The sequence below is a fragment of the Cuculus canorus genome, chromosome 11, assembly GCF_017976375.1.
Source record: "Cuculus canorus isolate bCucCan1 chromosome 11, bCucCan1.pri, whole genome shotgun sequence".
Classification (NCBI taxonomy): domain Eukaryota; kingdom Metazoa; phylum Chordata; class Aves; order Cuculiformes; family Cuculidae; genus Cuculus; species Cuculus canorus.
The window spans coordinates 12,161,691-12,188,220 of record NC_071411.1 but is presented as its reverse complement, the minus strand read 5'-3'; the positions used below and the strand labels follow the sequence as shown (position 1 = coordinate 12,188,220).

Below are 26,530 nucleotides of genomic sequence, written 5' to 3'. Positions count from 1 at the left end.
ATATCTTATCCCTGTTGGAAGGAAGCTGCGTACAGTGTTGTTGCCAGGACTGCTATTTCTTCAGGCTTGCTGTTTTCAGCATGGTGAGATGTCTCGCTGTGCCGTTGTCCTACATAGCTGTGGCCTCCCTTCTGCGTTTCATCCGTGTGAGATGCAGATAGAGGGCTGGTGCGTCACGGAAGTAACCAAAATAGCAGATGTACTACCGTAAGGCTTGAATTCCCAATAAGCTCTATCCAGTGGTGTTACAGGAAGCAGATAAAGATTTCCCCTTGATAGCTCTGCTATCTGATAGGCACCAAATGCACTGAGTACCTCTCTGTCTGAGCACTGGGGATATGAATACCAGGTTGTGCCATAATGCAGAGGATGTTAATGGGATGCCGAGCAGTGCCTGCTCGTCCCAGCCATGCTCTGCCTCGGTTTAGCCCATGCGCTGCGGTGGCCTTCACCACACAGCTTTCCTCCTTAGCCGGGTGGTGTCTGGGAAAGGTCAGGCTGGTGTCCTTCCTGTACATGCTGACTTTTTGATGGTTTTGTTGGAAAGTGGGGTTAGCATTGCCCTAGCGTAGCATGTATGTGAATTGTCAATAAAAACATCTTTTCAGGTGAGAAACTGGTGTTTTGAGATGAAACCTTTATCTAATGAGTGAATAGTAAGTACATCAATACTACAAGACCCCTTTTTTTAACCTCTAGTACACATTTTGTGAAGGCTCTGCCACAGCAGGACTTATTTCTCATTTTATTTATGTCCTAAGCTCTAGACCAAGGACTGTCTGCCATGGTCCGAGCAGTGCAGTGGACAGGCGGTCTCTGGTCTTGGGTGAGGTTTGTCAGTGCTGCCAATATCTCAAAGTTCAATTTTAGAAGCCAGCTACCGTCATGTGTGGCTCAGAGAGACGAGAGCTAAAACCGTACCTCTTTGCCGAATGAGCCTGCAGCATTAAGAAGCTTGGCTTAAATCTGACTACTCTGAATGGTGCATAATCAGATACATAAAATAGGTCATAAATAATCATAATGAAACCTCAGCACGTATTCTCTTTGTTAGTTTCTGTATCTTCTGAAAGAAAATAAGTACTGGGTAGATTGTAGTACAAGAGTGAAATAACTGTTGAAAGGCTCTTTGTAGTTGCTAACTTGTTTGTTGTTAATTTGCTTCTGGTCTATACAGGCAGACATGATGCTGTGTGCAAGGAAACCTAATTTCTCTGTCTGCTGTCCTAGAGGATTGTTAGTGAGTTATGTAAGTGGGAATAGCTGTAATCGCTTGCATTTGCATCCAATACACCTTTTCCCCCCTCCTACCCACAGCTAAAAAGCTTTTCTCCCGTTTCAAATAGACTCTTGCCATGCCATATAACCTGAAATCTCCCTACCTGACATCCCAGTTTCCCTATTTCTTGCAGTGAAGGGCGAAATCTGGGGAGCAGATCAGAACATGCCTTTAATTGTTCAGGAAAGGAAAAGGAGGTTCTTATTTAGGTTCAGATAAATTCTTTGTCTGAAGAATTTACAAAAGACGATGCTAATTACCTAAACAAATTTCACAAGAATGTAGGTTGAAGACTGCTACTCCTGGAAAGAAGTGTCAGAAGAGATGTAATAGTTTTTGTCAATATTTTAGTTTTCTAATCAAAAGATTGGCAATAAGGAAAGAATTGCTTTCTTGTAGCAGGCTCCTTGGCTTCCAAAACACTGCAGTGGGAAAGATGACGGGAATTATTTTTGAGTTGTTTTGGTAATAATGACGGTAAATGAAATTATAATAAGGTCAGTATCTAAAACATTATGCTTTAAAAGATAAATAAATAAAAATCCACTTTTCTATTTGGACATAGGTTTTTAGCTCTGTGGCGTGGCATTTATGTGGAAAACGATACAAGGTAAGACATGGACTGCTGTTTAGTGGAAACATTGTAGATTATAAATAGATTAAAAATTCATCTGACAGAGGAAATCTTCAGTACAGGTTTCAAGCTGGATGTGGCTTTTTGCCAGTCTGCCTAATGCTCCCTTAGTAATATTAGGGTCAGCTGATGGACAGCTGTACCTAGAGTTTTAGAGTTAATACCGGAGAAGTTACTGTAGGCTACTTTTTAGACTTGTATCAAAGAAGAGATTGGAAGTTAGTGTTTTTACATGATCCTTACCCTTGCAAAAATCTCTGAGTTTAGGAAGAAAAAGTACAACACTGCAGCTGTACCTCTAACCTACCCTATAGCTTTAGCAGGCATGCTTCTTCGACATCCGTAGTCTGAAACAGTAAATTTTATTTGAGCTTGATTTCCTTCATTTATTCTTTTTCTTACAAATTTAACTTGTGCATTGCAGGAAAATTGTGAATGAGCAGTTATATACTCTGAACATCTTTTAGTGTTTCCAACACAATGAACTACTCTGGACCAATTTTAGACTGATTTAAAATGTATTTAGTTACAAGACCACACACTTGATTTCCTGCATCCTTAGGTGTGATCGCCTCATCCTGTATGGGCACAGTCCTTCAGCTTTGTGGTGGAAAATTATTTTCCCAGTGTTATGAGTACGTGTGTGGGTATAAGGATACCAGAGCTGGTGGCAATTTATTCCTGTTGTGCCCTTGTATAAACTTCGTATGTGTAGAGGTTAATGGGCCGTATGGGTTTCCTTGTGTTTTTCCCAGTGCTTTCTACACGGTGATTTCATAGCTAGAAAGCTACAGCAGCAGTTTAAAACTGAGGGAAAAGACAAAAATCATGTTTACTTTGTCTTACAAATTCTAGCAATGTTTTAAAATGTAAGTCTGTGATTTTCTGTGTTCTCCGCTTTGACTTTGCTTTCACCTTCTAACTGAAAATGAATGTTACCGCCTTGTTTACTGTGCTGGTTTATTTAGCCAATATGAAAGACCGTTCTGTTGTTAGTGTAGGATTTTCAATAACGTAAGGAAGCTGAAGTAGTCAATTCTTATTAAAATAATCAGAAATTTCTCACAATGTTTCCAAAAGCCACAGAGCTCTATTTCCAGAAGTTTTTAATAGAATTATAAGCTACAGTTGTAATGGTGGTATAACTGATGGCAATACCTTTAAGCTAACTAGCTTACTTTAGGTGACTAGCTTATGTATGTTGTATATGTATATTTAGGATATACTTTTTCATGCTAACTCATTTCACTTTGGGGATATATTTAGGTATACAGATAGATCAAAACAGAGCTATTCAGAGGTCTATCGGCACAAGATAGGATACAGTCAGCAATTGCTGGGCTGCTTGAGCGCTTCTTGGAAGCTCACTGCGGCCCTGAACGGCTTTGGAAAAGGGTAGTCTTAGCTATTGAAACGTTTGGGGCGTACACTCAGATCTTCTGTCTGGCCTAGAAACCTCAGCTTTAGAAGTCTGAATGCTGGGAGTGTGTACTTTGATGTGAATAGTGGGTTAAGAAATTTTGCACAGCACAACTTGCAGGGTATTTGTACAGGCTGATTAAATTGAATGCTTATCAGAGCCTCTTAAAACAGACATCTGCATCTTTCATCACAGTAAGTGGAGCTAAGTACAGTTGCAAAGCTAATTATTGGTACGTGTGAACTGAGAAGTGAGGCTGCCCTCTGCACATGCTAGATACAGCTCACATTGAGTGGATGCTATGTAGTCTGTAGGGAAAAAAAAAAAACCACCAAAATTTTTAGTGAAAAGAAATAGTCTTTGATAAAATTCTGTATCTAAATTCACCTTGAATTCAATTCTTTAGAGTGTAAGCTCACTATTTTTCATAAGAGGTTTTTCTGTGATGTTTCTGTTTTAAAAAAATGTACTGCCTCTCTGAAGCATCTCCTCCCGTTTTGGCCTGTTGGCCACAATGGCTCTCCAATTATATTGCACTTTGAACTTTTCCAGGAGATGAAAGCAAGGTTTCAAATTCCACAGGAATTAATGTAAACTGAACTGATTTTAAAACTGAATTGTGGTAAATGAACACTAACCCACCACCTCTCTAGTCACTCTCCAGCATGATTGGATCGCTCATTATTGGCCAAATACCATGTCAGGATTTAATTTAAAAGTTTGGTTCAAGTTAGGAAATTGCCCCAGTGAGGTAAATATTTCCATGTGTTGAATGTCATTGGCTCTTGTTAGTATCAACAAACAATTTTAATTTGTATGTATCTTTTAGTAACAAATCAAATTATCTTATATCAAAACAAAAGATATAGTAACTTGTTCTTTCAGAGAACTGCTTACAATAACTCTGTCTTGTGGGGTTTTTAATACAGAAACGTGCTTGTGTACATCTGCTTTTTCTTCTGCTCGTTACCAGTTCCAACCTGTGATACTTAGGGAGTTTTTATGTCTACTTTCCTCTTAAAGTCATAGAATAATGTGGGTTGGAGGGAACCTGGAGGGAGTCTTCTCCAGCCTCCTTTGCCAAGAAGGTCCAGTTAGGTCACGTTGCTCAGAGACTTTTCCATTTGATTGTTGAGCATCCCTGAGGACTCTACAATCTCTATGGACAACCATATTTTATCATCTGCTGGGGAGGGAGAAGTTTTGTCTAGGACAAATGTAAAAATATTAACCAGTCTAGCAGCAGTAATTATTGAGCCTCACATCGATACTTAAACTAATCTTCTCATCTTCAGTGTAAAATCGAGTAAATTAACATTAGATTTAACACATGCAGCAATTGTCTCTGGTAGATTCTTGCAGTTTTCCAAAATGTTGGTGAAGGATTTGTTTTGGCGCAGTTTGGATGTGTTTTTTCTTTCCAGCAGAACAATCTGTTTCAATACCTTTAGGCTTCTTTTGCTGCTGTTCGAGTTGAAGTATACTTCTAGATGAGAATAGTTCCATGCAGTCTGAGCAGCTCCAAAATTCTGTTTTCTCTGTTTAAATGACTTCAAATCACTAAATACTTGAGCTCAAAATAAGAAAGATATAAATAGATAGTGGTAATGTAAAAGTGCTAGATTAGCATGGAGTTCAGAATTTTCAAAGTAACTTAGGCTCTTAGGAAACTAAACTTCACTTTAAGACCTAATTATTTGAACAGTTATGAAAATTTTACCCTTATTCATTTTCCCCAAAACCAAAACAAGAAATTTCTTCTTAGCACCATTTTTTTATTTTCTTCTTTAAAAAGATCATAAACAGTCTAGCTGCATTAATTAGGTTTTCTGAGATTATTTGCGCTATGCAAACTGAAGGCTGAATGAATAACCAGTAATTCAGCAGTCCATATGAATATGAGCAATGAGACATCTTTTAGAAATTATTTTTCTCATAACGCTGCCAAATGTCAGACTTTAATTGAATCCCGTATACAAGGAAAGTTCCAGGAAAAGTTGTTTTCAGCTCTAAAATATGTGCTTATTGGTAATTTAATGGCTATTATCTGGCCTTAAACTCTTTTTTAAAAACGGGTGTTTCTTGCAGGCTTTCAGTAGTTTGGCCATAATGAAGAAGGCAGCTGTGTTGTGTATCTGCATCTGAGATAAAACAGCAAATAACTAGAGCCCTAGTGTGCTGGAGGGGATAAAACAGTGAACTAGAGAGCAGAAGAGGGTATACTACCCTTCAGGACCATCTCTCTAAGAGTTCTGTGTGGTGCTAGAGTCTGTAGTAGCTGTGTAATAGTGTCTGAGACTGTTAAATGACAGTAATTAATCTTTTAATTGTTAATAATAATACAAGGCTAAAAAAAAAAAAAACCAACAAACAAAAAACCCTTCAAAATTTCCTGTTCTGCCATGCTGAAATGCTGATTTGACCTCAATCAGCGCAACTGTTCTAAGTAGATGCTGCTTTAGGTGTTTTCAGTATGAATCTGGTGCATCTACTGAAACAGGTCGCCTCGTTCTCCCAAGGACCAAGACAGCATTTACTCAGTGCTGGTGTCTCAGGATGAAATGCTGGAAACAAAAAGTCAATAAAAAGCCGCGTTAGACTGAACTTCTGGAAGGCCCAGTATATGCCTGCATCTCTAGATGACTCTTTGTTTCGTTTTGCATTTGCTTTTATCATGGTTTGTGTCCTTATCCTGTCGAACACCTTCGGGCACTTTTGAAAATGCCAGTGAAGGTATGCTTGGTAGATATAGAGAGAAATCAGTTAATGAATCATCTTTCTTCTGAAAGAAATAACAAAACAGATTCCTTTACTGATCTTGTCTCTAGGTGGATATTGTTCTGTACATGGGTCAACAAAATGATATCTTTAACAACAAGAGAATTGATAGAAGGGGCAGAAAAATTAGTGCATTCATCAGAGACAAGAGAAAAGATGTACTATTGTGAAGATGTTACAAATATTAATATGTTGTGTTGTACTTCCAGGACAGTAAAAGTCCCATTATTGATTAATATTTCGAGTTTTAAATATCTGCAATTTAAGTAGCTGCAAAAGATATTTTTACATAATAAAATTAATGTATGTTCAGAAATTTTGTACATGTGCTTGTCTCAAAAGAAGCATTGTTATATCCTGCTCCATCCATCCTTTCTGAGTACGGAATAGCAATTTAATTTTAAACCTGAAGTGTTAAGTTTTAATTTTTTTTCCCTTGCTCAGTCTCCTACTTAGTCATACATAAATCAGAGGAGTATGAAAGAACTAGTAAAAATGGCTGTATCCTCCTAGAGCTGTAATTTGGCTCCATGAATTATTAATTATTAGACCAGTATAGCAACAGCTTTTTCAGAAGTCAGTATAAATGTAAAAGGCTCACCTTATCAGTCAGGATCTAAGCAGTGGCAGTAATGTAATTCTTACCATTTAGCACTTTGTGGTACATTGAAAAGGAATAGGATATTAGATCATTTAAACTTTCTGAAATATAACACAAAGTAAGGAAGCGCTTTTTATTTTTTTTGCCTCTGAAATAATTTCAAAGAAATGAATACACATGGATTTCTCAGGGGTTTGGACCAGTGGAGATGTTGAAGCTGTTCCATTTGTGAAGCATCACTGCAAGGGAGATCAGCAGCTCAAAGAACGTGCTTGAAAGGGAAAGACTTTAGCTGCTCGTCTTGGTTAGAAGAAAAGAAGAAATCTATAGAGGCTTGAAATTAAGCTAAAATGGATGAAAGGTAGCATTTGCCAAATACAAAGCTATCTGGTATTGTAAGTAAAATTTTCCTTCCTAAATAATGCAGCTTTCTAGTTTAATACTGAGGTAAGACAGAAGTCTGGTGTTCATTTTCTTGAAGCCATACCACGGCACTACTAGGGGATTCTCATGGTATTCTCTGATTCAACTGGTCTTGGCAAAAAACAAAAATGGCATGGTTTTGTTTCTTGTCTTCAATGAGTTTGTGTTTGGTATAGTCCTAAGTGTTCTTTTCAAAACTTTGTCCTTCTTGGATATAATCTGCCTCTGGCAGTTTCGAAGTTGAATGCAGTAGCTGATTAATTGAATCCCATCTTGCAAAATTTAAGTGCATGTAATGGAAAACTAAATACTTCAACACTTTCTTTTCTAATTCTGAAATTTCATTGTAACGTTTTTAGTATTTTAGCAATACTATTCTCTATATTTAAATATAAGTTATTAATACAAGGAGCCTTCCTTTGCAATAGATCATAATCTATTTTTTAAAATACTGTGTAACTTATAAACAAATTGTGGGAGGGTATTAAACTGATTAGGTCTCTTTTTGTATTGAGGTTTTTAATAACCATTATACTACAAAATTTATGTAAAGCAATATTTCAGGGAGAAATCTTAATGACATTCTAATGTGAATTTTACCTGAGATTATTTCACAGGACTCTGAAATAATCCAGTTGATGTCATTTGTATCTGATTTACAGAAGCAGTTCTGCTTCCCTCTGTTGATGCAGACGGTCCAGGCAGGGTTAGTAGAGAACAGTTTGTTAGCACCAAAGACTGTGTGTAACACTGGTTGCAGGTAAGCAATTGGTCTACACAAATTCAAATGAAATATGTTGGTTCCTACCACAGCTCATTTTTAATGGTTAAAGTGAAGAATTTGGTAGGTTGTACTGCAAAATAAAGTTTGTGGTCTTCAACGTTCTTACTTCTTTTGTAGATTTTACCTCAATTTTGGGTACAGTATATTTGCAAACCACAAACGTCCTATGGGAAATTATTAATAACAGTCTCTTAGAATTTTTAGATGAGTTAAATACGCTCATCTGTCAGCAGATTTAATGACTTGGTCTGAGGAAGCATTCATGAGGACAGATCTCGCATGGGGAGCTGATCTACTATAGTTTTTCCATAGCCATTTCCTATTTGGAATCATTAGTGTATTTTTAGAGCTATTAAAACTTGCAGGAAAATCTAGACCAGGGATTGCAGTGGGAATTGCACCACTTGTGGGGATCCAAGGGTAACCCCTGGCTTGTGGCCACGTGTGGATGCCGTTCATCTCTGTGCTGTGGGTAACATGTTAATTGAGGAAGCAAAGGAGGAAAGGCAGCAAAGTTTGCTTAATTTGGTATAGGAAATAGGTTTTCCTTCATTATTAACTTGCACTATCATGCTCTGATGACGCTTAATGTGTGAAAATAATCACAGCACTTTGTTCATCTCTGACCAGTTGAGAGAGGGAGTGCATTAATTACACAGTCCTTCAGGAGAGCTGCACTTGTATGCAGCACATTACCCCAGTTAATGTTACAAAGACCATTAAGAATTATTTTTGTGATGAATTTAAACTATATTCATTAAATCCATTTTGGCTAGACTAGCGTAGAGGTATGCAAAATGAAACAAGAGAGCACAGGGAGATGGCGAGGAGTTGGTGCTCGCAGCGAGGCAGGTGCCTGGCTGGCGTTGCAGTGGTTCAGCTCGTTTGGGCTTTGTCAGCAGCAGTCCCAGTCGCCCCCGAACCTGCTCTGCTGCTGCCCTGGGACAGCCGGTGCAGGCAGGCACCGTCCGTGGGCACTCAGCAGAACTGGAATCTCTCATGCAAGAAATTGGAAAAGTCCCTTGTTGGAGGAAGGAGAAAAATAGGAGGGAGATTAAAGACGTACTTCTTAATCCTGGAAGCTTTAGTGCACACAAAAAATGGTGTGGCAAAACTGGCCAGAAATGCGCCGAAAGGTTGTTCAGAAAGGTTGTTAAAATGTGGTGAAAGCCTACTTGGGGCTTTGTGTGGCTCTGTGGGAGCATCCTGTGAAAGCGTACCAAAGTGTGTGCCAGCAATCCTTTTGCAAAACGTTAGCTCACAGCAGACCAATCTGCCAATAAATAACACTAAAGTTTATAGGCTTTGAAACCGATGAAAACAAATTTGGATGGCTTTTTCTCCATCGGTTTCAGGGGTGCAATTTTTTTTCCTCAGCACTTTGAATTTAAGATATGTTCAGGCACCTCTTGCGTCCATGACAGCTGCTGGGCTGTAATGCCATGGAGAAGAGGAGAGCCGGCAAATGGTGAGGTCTGTGCTGTCCATGGCTTAGAGCTGCTGCCGTTGTGTGGCAGTTCCGCGGCCTGGCACACATAGGTGCCAGGAGACAAACCTGCCTTATCATTCTCCAAATTAATCTCCTTGAATACTGTAAGGGGGTGGAAAATGCTAATGTGACCTACAGCCTTCCAAATGTATGTCATTGGCCCAACTCTTAAGATTGTGGCTACCTCACAGGTGAGGAAGACTTCACACACCTGATAGCCATACTCAAACTTACATTAGCAGAGCTGACCTGGTGTCTACCAAAGCAAAATCACTACAGTGTTGTCTCTCTCGTGGGTTGGAAGCTGCTGGGGCTGTGGGTTCAGGGGTGCTTTTCACAGGCATACGTGCTGCCATGTGTAATATTTTTATTTAGCCTATCTAGGCCGTGATTTCAGTGATGGCATCTTTGATGGATGTGCCCTAAAAGCTTTCTTACAGATGCTTCAAATTTGGTCTTGGTTGTCCCTGGGAACTGCTGGCCACAGCTTGCTGAAAAGAATGATGCAAGACCAGATCTTGGGTATTGCCCTGAACTCGCTCTTAAGTAGAAAGAGAAGCTCAGTAAAAATGAAGTGCTTATTGCCGGGAATGGAAGTACATCAAAATATATGGCTATTATCCAGCTGCAAGTTTTTCCATTTAAATGCAAAAAAAACCCCAGGAAAATGAAATGCAATTTTTAGTTTAATCAACTTTCATGAGTCTTCTGGGAAGCCCAGAAGTATCTGAAAGGAGCCTCTGGGACCTGTTTGGTTTAAATATGAATTTGGAAGTCTGCTTGGCAATAGATGGTGTGCTGCATTTGGCTTAAAAATTAAGCTTTGCAAGTGACATCTAGGGCTAACGGGAAGCTAGCTGGCAAAGGGGAAGGCTAATCAAATTAACTGCTCATTTCAGAGCTGGAGTACCCCTTTCTTTTGCTAAAACTGTCTAACATTACAATTTGTTGCCTGATGCGTTCTACAAATAGCAAGTTAAAATAGCAAACTTACACATTATAATTATTAAAATAAAGAGAACAAGTATGAATAAGAGAGATGATTAAAAGCATAGGCAACAGATTGTACCAAGCAGGATACTGGAGAGTTCCGCCACAATGGAACTTGCAAATGTAAAACTAAATGACCAAGGGCTGTAGTTGTTCCGTCTATGAAATAGTTAATGGAGGAGGGGTGAGGTGTGTGTTTAATTATTACTTAAGTATGTTTTTTGACTATCATAGCATCAAACGTGATCTCTAGAGATGTTATAGGTATAAGAATATATAAAAAGTTCGTGTATTTTATTACAAAAAAATCAGTGTAAGAACTGAGGAGTACAAGAGGTATAGTGAGCTGGATTTTTTTCTAATCTCTGGCACTAAAATGAGCTGGGACATTTCTGCATTGATGTCCTCAGTGTTAGGTTTCTCTTGAGACCAATTATAAAGGTTCACAAGGTTGTTTTTATTTTCCTTGCTCTTGATGCCTTTTTAATGAGGCCTCCTAGTAAACAGCAAGCATTATGCTTTCCTGTTGTATTCCTGTCTGCCGCCTTTAAACATTTATTACTAATACATGTGGGAAATGATTTATAAATTAAATATTAGGAAAATGTACTTTTAGAAAACAGAAGTAGTTAGGGGGTATATTTTATAATTGTCATTGAGGGAAAGGGAGAGGAAGTCATGCCACTATTCTGCTAATGGAAGCACAGCGAAAAGGACTGTTAAAGCTTCATTGTGGTTTTATGTAATAAATAGAGGTAATAGATGCATGGAGTTCTTGGTGCATGTATCTGGACCTGTGGCTTGGTGTAATAAAATCTGAAAATAAAAAAAAAAACCCAACCAAAACCCCAGCTATGCAGAGTTGCCCAGAGAAGTTTGAAAGATTCTGTTCTCCTGAGCAAGTGTGTGCTCGCCTTGGACTGGCCTCCTGCTCTGCAACAGCCCTGCCAAGTCCCAGTACCTGCAGCATCTCATTGGCATCAAAGCTTACTCAGCATACTTGCAGATACATCTTAAGCAGATCCTAGCTGCGTTTCTTGAAATTTGCATTTGTGATTACAACCTCTTTTATGCACTGCAAATTCAGGTCCTTGCTCCTATTCCGTCCTTGGAGTTTCTGTTGAAACTGGCTGAAGCTCTTGAGTGGCTGAGCCCTATTGCATCCCTCAGCTGCTCAGAAGTAATTCAGCTGAGAGTTTGCTGTCTCTTAGATACGTTATTCTACCAAAAAGCCTTTTCAGAGGGAAGATGTTGACAGAGAGCAGTGGTTGTCCTTTGCTGCTGCACTGAAAGGTGTTTACTTCCCAGTGATGTCAGGCTGGTGGCACTTCTTTTTGGAAACATAACTATTCTGAAAATATGAAATAATACTTTGATCATTTTCATCTTTTATCTTTTAAGCAGCTGATTTCATTCTCGTGTGAAAGCCATCGGCTCAGATAGCTAATCAAGCTGCATAATGATGAAAAGGTCAAAATAAAATACCAGACTACCGTGATTCACAGTGAAGACTGAGCTCGCCTTTCAGGGGAGTGCAGACCATTGTCAGAACGAACTAATTTTTATTTTTCAAAAAGGAACTCTGTTTCCATTTTATCTTGTCCTTTTTACTGTAAAGTCATGTTGTCACCACAGACGTTGTCCTGAGAAAAACACGAAGAGTGAGTAGCTGACATCTCTCGTTAGGAAAAATTACACTGAGAATACAGAGATCCCTAATTATATTGGAATAATAGCAGACTTGACACTGTGAGTGGAACGTGCTTAGCAGGAGCTATCCATTCTCCAGACGATGTTGGCAACTTCCTCACCAGAATGCAAAACTATATCTCTCTTGCAGCAGTCTCCAAATTGCATTGCAGTCTGGTATTGCATTCATCCAATCTCACTGCGTCAGGCAGTGAACGTAAGATGAATTTCATATCGTTTTCTTTCTTGGTTGTTTTAAAATGATAACCCTCTGTAGTTAAACCTCTTGAGTCAAATTTGGAAGATCTTGTGTTTGGTTGTATCTCCTTTCATCTTTTACTCTGCCACATGTGCAGCTGCTTTCTGAGCTTGTTCTTGGTGGAGGTTGAAACAGGGATTCGGGGCAGTGAAGTGGATGCCATTATAAAAAAGTTTAAACTTCAGTTTGTGTAATGAGAAATGACTTGGCTGTGCTGGAATTTTCCCAGACTCTTTGGAGACGTGGGGTTGATGTGGTAGCGTATGCAGTTGGGTGATTACAAGGACTTGTGGTAGCATTCATTTGAGAAGGCCAATCATTTATGTATTGGTTCTGCTGTGTGGAATTTATTTTTAGTGTAACTAATCAAATGAGTATAGAATAGAATAGCATTCGTGAATCAAACGAACCTTTTCATGAATAGGAGTAGCTTGATTTATTAAGTGGAATTGTAATCCAACATGAAATGTTTGATTACCCTCACACACACTAATCCTTTTTTGATGAGATCAATTTGCCCCAAAGATCCATACATGGTATTTTTTTGGCAGCCTTTTTCCTTAAGACCTCAAAATGGTATAAATGATGAGCTCCAGCTGTTTCTCATTGTGTGGTTTGGTTTCTGACACACAAGGTACCAGATTTTAAGCTTCTCAGACTTTTCCCCAGTAAGTATTATTTAATAGCTATTGCTGTGTGAACATTGATTTTAATTTTACCAAAATAAGTGCATTAAAATGTTTACATGTTATTTATTACCAGCTGTTTCGTTAGCATTGGAGATGGTGTTTTATTTATTTCTGGGTACAGCGTAATTAATTCTGCGTGCTTATCTGGAGACTTTCTTGTGAGTTATTCATAGCCTGACTACTTTGTCTGCAATCTTCAAACCATTTACTGTGTGATGTGAAATATTTCAGTGTGTTCTTGCATTAAGATTTAGAATAATGTAACTGTCTCTCGGTATTTATAGCAGTCTGCTGCAGCGGGAGGCAGTTCACCTTTTATCCTCAGAAACGTTGGTGGCATAGGGAAGATCGGCTTTACCCACTTTGGGGAATCTGTTCTAGCTTAGATCTGGTTTAGTTCAGATCATTTCTGTGTTTGTATAAAAATCACGGCATTGACTAGCTGAGCAGAATAGCTCAGCTCAATAACGAATTGTTTTGTGACTCTGGATTTGGATATGAAAGATTTGTTCTTTTCTGCGTGTGTGGAAAATATGCATAGTATTGTGTGTAGATCCACATTGTCCTTCTGCACTGAGAAATACATAAGGAGGCGGAGGAGATGTGTGAAGCTTTTGTATTTTCCAGACATTCCATATTACAGCGTGATAGTAAGACCCCCAAACAAGTAGCAATGAAACAATCTGGGGCTTGTCTGGTTTCACTCAGGACTTGGGTGGTGTGCCCATGCGATGGATGCGGTTACTCAGCGCTTTTGCTCTAGCTCCTGCCTCCCTGTCCTCCTATTCCACATCCTGCCTTTGAAACCCACCTACTTTTGCTCTCAGCAATTTTTATCAGTGTGATTAATAGCAAGAACATGGTCACTTCTAAGACAGTATTAAAAAAACATTTTCCAAAATAAAGCCTGAATTAGAAACAAATTTTCACAGATAATTAAAGCAACTGTTCTTATCTACCAAAGGAGAGAAAAAACGCATTGCCTTTTCAGCCATTCAAAAATCAATAGCACAAATTGAGATTTGTATGTGATTCATACCACTCATTTATAGGATCATAGATTCGTTAGCAAATAGCTATGAAATCTGAGAAAACTATAGTTTTTGTGTATAAATTGCAAGCAAAATAAGATTATATTACGATTATCCTTTGAGTTAATAATTACTTAAACAAATTACCCTAGTTGTGGCCAAAATTTAATAACTGATACTTGCTGCAAGATGCCTTTAGCACTTTAAATGTGCTCCCCCACCATATCGGTACTGCTGTGGTTGGTTTATGAAGGTCCCTTAATATTCTGCTGAAAACGAAGTAGAAGTCATTGAGAGTTAGCAAAGGAGTTTGTGCCTTTTGGTTGTTAAGTATGATTACAGTTTTCAGTTGATCATACAGTAATTATGCAGTTTAATCAGCTTCTGCACAGGTATCAAACACTTAAGATATTTCTGAGTTTATAAAAAATATTGGAAATCCATCCTCAAAGATTTTCAAAGGAGCAAAAAAGAAATATCATAGTTCACAGGTGATTAAGTATTTCTGCTTTTTTTTTGCCAGTATTTATAATGTCAAGAAAATGCAGAAATAAAATGAAAACCAAAGAAATTAAATTTATTTCGTTTAAAGACTAGGACTTGAACATAATGCAATTCAGCATCTGCCCATGACACATTTCATCCCTTCCTTTCAAACTAGGTGTCTTTTTTGTGGTCGGAGAGTGCCCAGGTGGAAGTGGCTGCTGCAGCAGGATGGACAGACAGATGGACGTCTGTCTCGCTGCACTCCTAGGGCTACTAAACCTCAGCAAAATGTTAAAATCTCCAGGGAGTCTCATTTCCCAAGATGCCACCCCAGAGAGGTTTGGCTAACTTTACATGAGCTCCAGCTGAGCCCATGGGGTTTGTCCGTCACAAGCAATAACCATCTTTAGTTGCTGATCAATGTAATGAGATGGGATACAGCAAAGAGTGTCCCACTGCCAGTGCGCAGTTTGCAGGGAATGCCAATTCTTACAAGAGCATGCCTCGAAAGAAATCTTGAGAATAAAATGGGCAGATAGACTTCAGAGGGGCTGCTAATGACAAATCAAACCTTTTCCGTTTTGGCGCTTTCATTACACAGAGGGGGAGAGACATGTTTCACTCTGGTTTTAGTAATGCACACAGGGCAAAAAAGAGCTGTTGAATTACAATTGTTTGCCTCTGCTTGGACATTTCTGCACAAATTGAAAACACTGGTGCTTTTTTGCATGTTTGGTTTTCTGCAATTAGACGCTGTAGCCAGGTTTCATGCCAGTATGAGCTGGTTTATCATGTAAAAGTAGCAAGAAGAAATTTGTTGGTACATGTTTTGATTTCCTTTACCTCATTCAGTTTTCCTAAATTGAAACTCTGACAACGTGGTATTTGGAGCTGATGTAAAAGAAATTCATTCTCGTTCTAATCCATTGTGCAAACAGATAGGTTTTCCTACCTCGCCTTTCTCATACTTTTGATATCGTAAAAGGGAGAAAGAATGCCTGAAAAATCTTTTCATCAAAAAAAACTACCTCAATGGTAGATTTTTAAAAAATACAGGAAAACTTCTAAGTATTCTGTCGGATGACTGGAATGCTAGGGATCATTCAGGGAGGGAGGCTAATAGTCTGAAATGTCATTGGAGTAGCCTTCCAAAAGGATGTCCTTCTCCATGGCCATGGCGTGCAATTGGCTGGCTGTAAACTTCAATCCTGAATCCTAAATTAGTCCTCCTATCACAGAGAAGGGTTACCATATACATACATCCCCCTGTAATTGGAGAAAGTATATCCTAGAAAGTAAATGTCCTGAATGCTGTGATGTTTTTGGGAACTGATGGAATTGTACTAGGGTATGAGCAGGTCCTGTCCTAGTGGCTGTGTGAGACCTTGGACCAGCTGGTACAGGTGGCTGTGTGGCCTTCCTGGAGGATTTTCTCCCACCAAAGCAATGCCTGCTTCTTAACGTGCCTACTTTGAGGAAATGATGATTGCATAGATGGGATTTTATATAATATTTAACGTGAACTTGTATGGTAATGAATTCCAGTGTTTGCACCAAGCAACAGTTTAAGCTCATATAAACATTACCACTTGGAAGAATTTTCTTTCTGGCTTTCCTTTTATAACTGCACTTAAAAGCCTTCTTACTGAGAAGGTTGTTGTGGTAATTTTTTTTCTGCAAATAAACTAGTTTTGAAAAAACAGATCCTTCCTAAGGGCAGTCAAGTGTCAAATACAGAGTTATGGATGGTGTCAGCTGTGTGTGGGAGCACACGCTCCATTTATTCATTACAGCTGTGAAAGCTTAGCTGTGCAAACACCAAGTGCCTGTTGTGTACCTGTCACTTCGAAGCTTTCAATGAACGTTTATCATGTTCACCCAGACGTTTATTTGAATAAAGTGAATGTGAAGTAATTTTTAAAAACACAGCGTGAACTTTTCCTTTTCTCATAGTACCTTATAGTCTTTAGGGTGAATCCCAAGACTGTTAACTAATAGTTCCTCTCTCTAAAGAACTATTACTTAATGAGAAAAGGATTTGCACATTCACTTTGGTCATCTTGTGAAGGTGCATTTAAACTTTAGAGTATAATTTGTCAGCATACGATGTAATTTTTAAATAGATATTTAATTTTTAAAATTAGTTCTAACTCACCATATTCTCTGTAGTTTAAGGTTGTCTTTAAAAAGTCCTTTGTATTATGGTTGGAAAACCAAACATCTCTGACTATTTGTAGAGAACTTAGTTATGTAGTTTGGGTAAACAACTTTTATGTCTTTGCTTGTTTAAATGAACGGTGTAGCCTACCAGATTTCTTCTGCTGCTTAGGACGGTTATAGGTGACATAAAATGTGAAACATATAAGTGTTGCATTGCCAAATTCATACTAAGACTCATGGATCTGTAGATTTTTGTGCCCTGAAGCGGTGAGCGCTCGGAGCAGACAGATGGGACCCAGTTAATAAACCAGGCAATTGCATCCTCCTCTGAGAGCTATTCCCTCCTATGTAGGGCACAGTTTGCTGTGTGTATTCTGTACAACGTACAAACTGAAATCACAGTGGTGATAATGGAGATGTATAAGATCTTTTGGGGAAACCCATAATCAACAAATATTTTTTCAGGAATCCCACAGAGAAGAAATCTGTTATGTGGTCTAAAAGTGCCACACTCATTTTAAATCCTGTTTCATTAAATATCCATTTCTGCATGGGCTGTTTCTGGAAAAGTACCTAAAATAGATATAGATACTGTGGAATATATTGCAGTAGATTAAATTCCTTATTGTATCGTAGAAAAGAAAAACCCATAAAGAATTTTTTTCTAAGCAAATTTAGCTGAGAGTTTCATAACTGAGAGAAACTGTGTTTGCAGAAGGAGGAAAAATATTTGTGTTGATTTTAATAAAAACTGCCCAATGTTTAATGTAAACCAAGTACTCAAGTCAAGTCTGCACCTAAAGAAGTTGATCTGCAGGCTCTGCATTTGTGGTGGCCATAGAAAGAAGAAATAAATCCATAGATCGTTACAGGAAGAATAAAGCTAATAGTATTAGCTTAGGGAATCGCTCTTAAATGTTGTTTACATAATGTTCTTGTAAGGTGCTGAGCTTTCACAATTGAATTGTGTATTTTAAGGTAGAAACATAACATAGATCCCTTCACTTCTTCAGGAACTAAGCGTGCAATGCAACAGACTTTAAGCTCCCCCCCTCCCCCCGCTTTCCTTTTCAAATCAATTTTACAATACCCTTTTTAATTTCAGTCATCTTAGAATTTGTGGAAGATAGGGACTATCAAAGTATAGCAATTAGATGATAATCCTAATTACCTAACCTCATACTGGCAGCATCTAGTATATTGTTATTCTGACAGGATCAGAGTTATCATTACCAGTAATTTGATAATTTTGTCATTTTTCGTTGAAGAAATTATTTTAGGGTTTTTTTGTGAGTTAACTAACTCTTGAAAGTAAACCAGCAAATAACTTATTCAGTGAAAAATCATGATAATTTTGAAGTGAGGATAAATATTTCTAAGATCTTTGTGGTTATCAAAACTTGACAAGTTGCCCACAGATATTCCTTTCGTTTAAATGTTATATGGCAGTGGCAGTTTAAAATCTGATAGCCAACTTGGGTTTTGTGTTTTTTTTTTTTTTTTTTCCTGGGAAGCTCTTCAAAAATGTTCTTCAAAATTTAAATTCAGCTCTTCCTTATTTTTGGAAGATTTTGTAGTACATTGTATTTGGGCTGTGGGCTTGCATTGCTAATAGGAAAAAGCAGAAGAAAGCTGCCTGTGGACTGGTCATGCCTGAAGTCACGAGTGTGGACCTTCCCAGTGGGGCTGGAGCCACCTTCTCGTGTAACATTGTGGAAATCCAGTTCCTACTGCAGAAATGTGTAGAAATCATGTCCTGCCTCAAAGCACATGTGTTTGATTTCTACCTGGGGACTTGTAACAGTAGTTCCCTTTCCTTATATTGCTTTCGTTCAGGGTAAGACATAATTATTTAATGTTTTCAGCATTGCCTGAAACAAGCCTATAAAGTCTCCCCGAGTAGCCTACAGGTGATTATCTACACATCTGATCCCTGATGATGATCAACCACATTTCTAGCTTTTTAGCTACGATGTAAAACATATTTTTGTGCTCTTATGGTGTTTTCTGAGGCTGTGAGAAGAGCTGGCAGAGAAGGGTGCAGGGAGGCAATGGACCCACATGGCTGGCAAAGCTGGTGGTCCAGGGTTGTATCGGGCAGAGCCTCTGCTCACTGTCACAATCTCCCTGGCAAATTCCCAGCTCTTGGAGACTGTATTCCTCCCACTGCCTCCCTGAAGGGGAGCAGCTCCACTTCACTAACTATTTGCTGGAGAGAGGATGACTGATGCTGTGGAGCAAAGGTGTGAGCTCCTGGCGGGGATGTGAAGTATTTGGTTCAAGTCTCGTGTTTGAATCAGGCAGACAGGAGCTGTAGCTCTGCTGTGTGAGTGAGCACTCTCATTGCAGGCTGATTTGCTGGCATGAGAATGAGCTGCCCTTCTCCTTGTAGGGGGAGAATTATTAAAAGGTGTCTTTTATGATCCACGTAGAACTGTTTTTGTAAGACAGAATTTTATCCCTGGAACACGTAGTATAATAGTAAGAAATCCACTTTTACCTGTTTGTGTTCAATACAAAAGTTCGAGCTTAGGTTCTGGCTTAAACACTGGCTCTTATGTCTCGTTTAATTTTATTACATTGAAATGTAATTGAAGTAAGCTGGGAAGGAGGGGCAGTATCTTTAAGTACCTTTGAGAAGGGAATGGATAAACCGTGATGTATAGATAGGTTATCAATACATGAGTTGGTCCAACAGCAGCAGCTCCTTGGGAGTTGTTGGCTGGAGAGTGAGGACCGATAGCATCAGTGCTGCACTCTGCAACCGTGCTGTGAGTGGAGCAAAATCTATGGCTGGCATAGCCAGCAAGGTGTTCGAAGCATGGTCCCATCCTGCAGACAGAGGATGATACTTGCTCAGGGATGTGAGATTTCTTACTGTTGTTTTCCTTATTTTCTTATATTCCTTATTCTGTTTATTCCTTTCCCACTGCTCAATGTGAAGTTCTGTTTAATGTCTTGATGTATTTCTGTGTCTTTTGAAATAAGTGCAGCGTGTCGCCTCGAGTGAAGTCATGCCCATAACTTCCCTGCGCTCTTGTCACTGCATTTCTTTACAAATGATAGCTACTCCTTCAGCAGTCACTTCAGTGTCTCTCGCTGTTGCATTTTCAAATTAAAATGATCTCTTGGAACTGTTATTTAACAGGGAATTTCCAAGGTACTGGTTAAGGTAGAATCTCGCTGGACAGCCAGGGGAAGATGGATGTAGTTTTGTCTTCTGCATTGATGGAGATGATTAGCGTGTTTGTCATCCCCAAAGACCCCTGGGGCTCAAATTGACAGTGGCTCAGTTGTTTTGTATTCAGCTCCTCTGCACTTCCATGTTCCTCCAATGGTTATAGCGAAAGAGAGGAGAATATTAAATATCAATAAATGAGTCAGGTCACATATGGAGTGTTCAACACATTGTGGTCTCTTTTGCAGTAAGCCTTATTATATAAAATAAAAGTATGTATTCTGTCCAGCTTTCCAATTTTCTCCATGAGGTTGGAAGGAAGGCAAAGATCAATCATTGATAAGGATAGCCTATGGCAATGCGTAGATGAGACTGTCAAGTCAAGTGAGGAGGCAGTAAAGCACATAGAAGTATTAAAATATTTTGATTCTTGCTTCTACTTACAATCTTTGATTTCTGCAGCCTGAGGCTCCCAGTTCATCTGCAGCCTTGAAGAGGTCTGAGACCCTGTGTGCACTTCTAAATGCTACATATTTGTTTGGTAGAAAACAGGTGGATGGAAGACGAGGAAGATCTTTCTGTGCCAGGCACCAGAGGGGAAAAAAGGCTTATAGGATAGCAAGGCTTATAGCAGCAAGTAAATGAAATTATTGATTAAGTATGCAATAAGACTACCTCAAATATGTAATGATGTAATGATTCATGAGGTTTGTATTCACATTTAGTTTCTAAAATTTTGGTCAGATGTTGTGATCTGAGACTCGCAGGATGCAAATCTGGTCACCTGGCACAGAACAGCACGTACAGAAGTTGCTTTAAAAAAAGGAAAAGCTCACATTTTCTTTGTCTTTTTGTGGATTTCAAGAGTCTCGGAGAGAGCTAGGGAGAAAATTGCCCAAATGAAGTGAGACGTGTGTAATACATTACATGTTTCTGTTCTTATCTGACTAATAGAGAGCTGAGAACGAGTCCTGAAATGCAAATAACACTAGCGATGGGGCAAATGAAGCATAGCATGTCTTCCCAGAAGCATGGGTTTTGCGGAGTGAGTCAGACTGAGCCTTTTTCCTAGTGAACTGTAGTGTCTATCTCTTAATTTCCATCCCCTAGTGATAGCGAGTCAGTGCAGCTTGTGAAATAGTTGGAAGAAAAAAGAGCAATGCACCAGTCAGAAGTTATCATGCAGGACCTCAGCTCCTAAGCCTCAGCTTCTTCCTGCACGAGTGCATGGTTTGACCTTAAAACCAGCAATTCCTGTCCTTGGTGGAGCAGACCTGGTATTGCTTTGGGTGCTGTAAAATGCCTTTCTGTCCAAGCACCAATCAGAGACCCAGTGTGTGTTCAACTTGCCTAAGAGTGTCAGTGGAGGGAAGAAAGATGATTGCTTGGAAATTGAGCTTGCTCTGTTTTTATACTATCTACCAAATAACATAACTGTTCACCAATTTAGAGCTTGGGTAAAGAGGCTCAGATCTTGAAACAGCTGAAGGTCTGTTTCCTACTTTATTTCTTTAAAAAAAGCTTTGTATTTGCTGAAGGGAAAATAACCCATATCTGGAGCACTCAAATGCCATTTGTACGTTACTTTGTCTTTTTCAAGTAGAAAATACTGCAGACATTCCACCTGATTTAAAGTTGTAAATTTATTTAATAAGAGTAAATAAAATTGCTAGGTTATAGTTTCAGTCACATAGCAGTAGCTTTAGTTCCAGCACAGGCGTTGTGAAGTTGATGGTGAGTTCCAAGGTGCAATTCTTTCAGAAGTTACGCTGCAGCTTTATATAACAGATCTTTCAAGCAGATTGTCTTTAACAACTCATCTAGAGGTAATTCAGAATGTGCTTTGCAGGTTAGATGACAGTAATTCTATGAATAGCACTATAAACAGAAGTTTGGGGTACTTCTGTCTTTCATGTTCCAGTTTTATCTCTGCTGCAAACAAACAGTGAGAATCATAACTCTCGTGTGCTGTTGTGTGGCTTGAAATATGACTTTTTGGGTTGCTGGAGAGAGACAAGAGAGGAGTTGGATGTGCTGCCCCCCTCCCTCCTGGCGTTGGTGAAGCACGGTGGTCTTGGTGCCACAGGGTGTCTCCTGTCCCACAGGGACTATCCAGGAAGAGCAGTATGGCCTCCAACAAGATCAGCCTGTGGATTTACTTGTGCATTTTTGCTTCTTTCCAAGGCCTTCACCAGTGACACTTCAATGCTGGGCATTTTTGTAACGTACATTCAGGTTGTAACAGCCAATAAATAGATTTGAGCAATAAAAGATAAGTATATAGGTTTGAAGTAGCTGCAAAGCAGTTTGAGATCATTCTGGGTCAAAGGCATTACCTGCTGTGATATTAAGTCATCCTTCCATCATTACCTTGAAATTTGCCAGTTTACTGAAGGCCGGTTTGTCTGAAAATATCTACTGTTCCTAGCCAGGCTGCTCGCAAACTTGAGAGACTCACAGGAGTCCGTAGCAGCATAGTTTAAAAGATGCATAGATTTTTGGATGCTCTCTCCAATACCCATATGTTTAGGGCTGCATCTCTGAAGTTCACAACACAAACACGCAGGTTTGGGTTTTGCTTGTTTGGGCTTTTTTTTGGTTGGGTGTTTTTTGTTTGGATTGTTGTTTTGTTTTGCTTAATTCCAAAGAGATTCTAAGCTAAACCGTAGCTAAACTGAGAGTCACAAGTGCAGGCGCCACCTGAAATACAGGTTTCATTTAAACATTTTCTTCCAATGAGTTATAGAAGCAATTTGTTTGCTTAAGGTATAAAGCAGTCTGTAGTGGAGATGTAAATAACAAATGGTCGGTTCCCGCTAGTGTAGAGTACAAAGAAAATACTGTTTTGAGGACCTCTCCATTCACTGTAGCTGATTTATGGGCTCCTTTCTAGCTATTGGTGGATCATCCTGAAAGCAGGAGGAAATGGTGCAAGAAAATGGTATAATTTGTAACAGGAGCCTGCAGGTGCTGTCATCCTCGGCATACCCTGCTCCTCCCGACCATCCGTCCTCCTCTCGCCTCCGCAGTTGGCAGCCCTGGCTGCCCCTTCCCTGCCTGCACCTCTGCTGTGATTCAGGGTCAGTTGCCAAATGACAGAGGTTTGTGAAGTGGTGAGAACAAATGCCTACGATTTGGGGAGGCAAAAATCAAAGTTGAATTATTATTTTAAAAGTTTCCTGTTCCACGTGGAGTGCTTAAGCGGTGCTTCTTGTACTGAAAAATGAAACAGTGCATCAAGGATTTTGCTTCAAGTGAAATAATAAATCAAAATTAAAAAAGGAAAGTTCCTCGTGCCCAGTTGTCGAAAATTTTGAACGAACAATCCAATTCTAACATTTTCTAAATGGCATTCGTAGCATCTTTTCTAAGAATTGGTGTTTAGAAACAAATAATTTTTCACTGATGGCAAAAAAAATTGCTTCCATAACATGTCCAATGGTGAAATGACTGCTTAAAGGAAATAATGCTGGCAGAATTTTTCCTTTTAAGTGGAGAAGGTATTTGGGTTGTAAAAGCTGTTGCGTGGTTAACTAATTTTCTTTAAAATGAAGGAAAAAGCAAAGCAGAGAATGTATTTCCCCTGGTGAGCTGGTATTTCTGGTGGTTTATGAGCTTCGGCATATTGTCACTTTTGAAAAGCAAAGCAGGAGCAATATATGCAATAGAACATAGTTCATCTGGATGTGTAAACCGAATTTTATACATAACCTAAAAATAGTTATAAACCAACGTAGAAAGTGGCATGGTTACTAGAACTGAATGAACTATTCCAGAAAAAAATATACTGTCCTTTAGCTCTTTCTCTTCCTTGCTCTTCACTTCATCCCTGGGGTATTTGCCCTCGGTGCCGTGGCTGCATGAAGCAAGGTTCTCATACTGAATAAATGTGAGGGAGGGTTTTTTTTTTTAATTCCCCCAGGTGCCAGCCAGAATTAGAATTGGAAATAAGTGAACTATATGAAAAAACTTCTTAGTGTTTATCCCAGCTAAAAGCATTGTTAGTTCTTTGTCCTCTGGCCAGAACCAAGGAAATAGTTGTCCCGTTATGTCATCCCCATAGTTGCCCCATTCATCCTTACTGCCTTTGAACACGTAGTGTCTGACATTGAACTGTGTCCAGGGATGTGAACCTTCTTAAAAAATGGATGGGAATTCATTATCCTTGGATGCAGTGTCTGTACAGGAAACATCTCTGTGGGTCACGCTCCCTGAGCTGGATTTGGTGACGTAGAGCAGAGCACTCCCACCCCTCTGAGTTCTTAACGTGTTTTTGAAGTCTTTCACTTCTATCGCTTTAGGCATAAGATCTGAGCCTTTAGAGGTCATTAAGAGAGGTGATATGGCCACAGCAGCTGCCTTGATCTTTTTCTTCAGATGCTGGTCTTGGACAATGGGAAAAGAAATTTAAGATCTGGTGGTCCTGCGAGGGACTTAACAGTTGTATCGTGTCTTTCAGTGTTGGTAGAACGAGTAATATTTAGGTGAATACGGGAGCTGCATGTACCACACATACACATGTACCTTGCTCACACGTAGTACAGAATTTGTGAGGTTCATTCGCTGTGACCAATGTGGAAGTACCACCAGGATATTGTACTGCTGCATCTGAGAGAACTTAGCCATGTTACTCTGAATTCTGCTTGTTGAGGTAGCAAGGAATTTACTCAGAGAAGATTTAATTTCAGTAATGACCACTGAATAATTAATTCACCTAATTTACAAATAATTTTTATGGCAAACACTTAAGGTTTTAATTATGCACTCAGTAAGTGATTTGTGTGTATCAGTGATTAGAAGTTTAATGAAAATCCATGTATTTCTCAATGTTTTGTTCACATTTGGGAGCTAATTCCGTTCTTTAGGCACCTGCATAGCTGGCTGTGTTACAGCTGCTGGGAGAGCAAAGTGGAGACCCCCGTGCCTGCCCCCCTGCCGCGCTCTGTGTGGGGAGCCTGGACTTGGATACTTCATCTCGTGCAAACATTTCATTTTTCCACCCTCTCCTTTTAAGAGTGTCATAATCTAAAGAGTTACACTTATATTACACTTCGATTTTTATAATGCGCTTCCATGGCAGATTATGCCCCATTGTATTCAGTTTTATTTAAAACACTGTTGGCATGCTGTGGATTTGTGCATGACATAGTCTTGGGAGTGACATTTTGATTCTTAAAATCTACTTCAATGTGATGACAGCCAGGGAGATCATTAAATGCAGCCTAACTATAGACTGCCGTGGCTGGTGCAGTCCTGGCCCTGATCAGTAATGAGGGGAAAAAAAAAGAAAAAAAAAAAAGCTTGTAGGAGGGCTTAGAAGCAATGCAGATGATCCTGCTTAAGATAGTCTGCTCTCTGGTTTTCCAACAGTTTTCAGTTTTTCCAGAGATATCAAAGCAAAGTTTCAGTGAAATAAATCCCCCTTCTTCAAGACACTAATCCAAAATTTTCTTTGCAATTTGTTCTGTCATTAGGAACACACTTTAGTAGGTAAAGATGTTATTTGAATGCACTGTAGTCTCTACCATTCAAAGGAGGAAGATAAAATCAGTCTGTTTGAATCTGTAGAGAACACAGAAATAAAAACCAAATATAATGGCACAGATGTGGCACCTCAGGCAAAATCCAAGCCGTTAGCATGCTATAGAAAGAATTTCTTCACCCAACAAATAGAAAACTCTTCAGGTGTCTGGCAGATGTCTCTGGTTTTTACCGCCTCTTCATTATGTGGACTCATTTTCCAGCCAAAGGGTCTATGCCATACTCTGGGACAGGTCACCTCTCTGGCCTTGTTTTATGTTTCCTGTTAGGTGCAGACCACTCTTTTCCTGGACTCTTAGGAAGAAGGCATGATTCCTGGCAGGGACAAAGTAAATAATATTCTCAGCTCAGTACCAACAGTGATAATTCCTCCTGGCTCAGATTATCCTAAGAACTCAAAAGCATCGTAACCGTGGGCTTTCTCAGTCAGCTAAACCATCTAGGACTGGCACAGGGTTAAACACAGCCCACAAAGAGCATATAATGAATTTAAAGTAGAATACTTTTTGCAAAAGGAAAGACAAATACTGCAAAACCAACTCCTTTTTTTTTTTTTTTCATAAACACTGCGTATCACACCAGGCATTTTGGTGAATATTTGCTCATCAGCTACAAGCCACTTGTAGCTCTAGAAATTTTTTATGTTTGTAAGGAATTATTTTTAGTTGATAGCGATTTTCAAGCCATGACAGCTTTGCCGTTCCCTGTCTGTGATCCCTTTGCCCCATGACCAGACTCAAGGGTGCCTTTCCCTCCCCAGTGTAGAGCCCAGGTGAGAGCAGCTCTGTGCCAGCTCTCTTGTTAGCTTTTTCACTCTTCTGCTTTTATTCCTTGTTCCTTTCCATAGCATCCACTTTCTTCTGTTTCATGCAAGAGAATAGTTGGATTTGAGATGTGTTGTGCCTCTGTTGTGATGCATTGATTTAGATTTTCATTAACGTAGATAATAAAGTACCTGTAGCTTGTCCCAATTTCTTGTCCTTTTATATGCCAATGATAGAAGCTATGTTATCTAGAAGATGAGAAAATAAACAATTAAGAAAAACAATTAAATTAATTACCGACAATACTATGTATTAAGAGAACAGTTCAGGGTAGT

General features: G+C 39.2%; 1 protein-coding gene and 1 long non-coding RNA gene across 4 annotated transcripts in view; one reads left to right on the top strand and one right to left on the bottom strand.

Annotated features, from left to right (window-relative positions):
* LOC104063581 (contactin-4) overlaps positions 1–26,530 on the top strand; it is a 334,408-nt gene that overhangs the window by 97,678 nt on the left and 210,200 nt on the right. The gene's annotated exons all lie outside the window — the stretch shown is intronic.
* LOC128853274 (uncharacterized) overlaps positions 22,679–26,530 on the bottom strand; it is a 30,261-nt gene continuing 26,409 nt past the window's right edge. Inside the window, exons 2-3 of the long non-coding RNA XR_008451707.1 lie at positions 26,387–26,443; positions 22,679–25,746 (exon numbers count right to left, since the gene is read on the bottom strand). This is a non-coding gene — a long non-coding RNA (uncharacterized LOC128853274). The remainder of the gene's footprint in view (positions 25,747–26,386; positions 26,444–26,530) is intronic.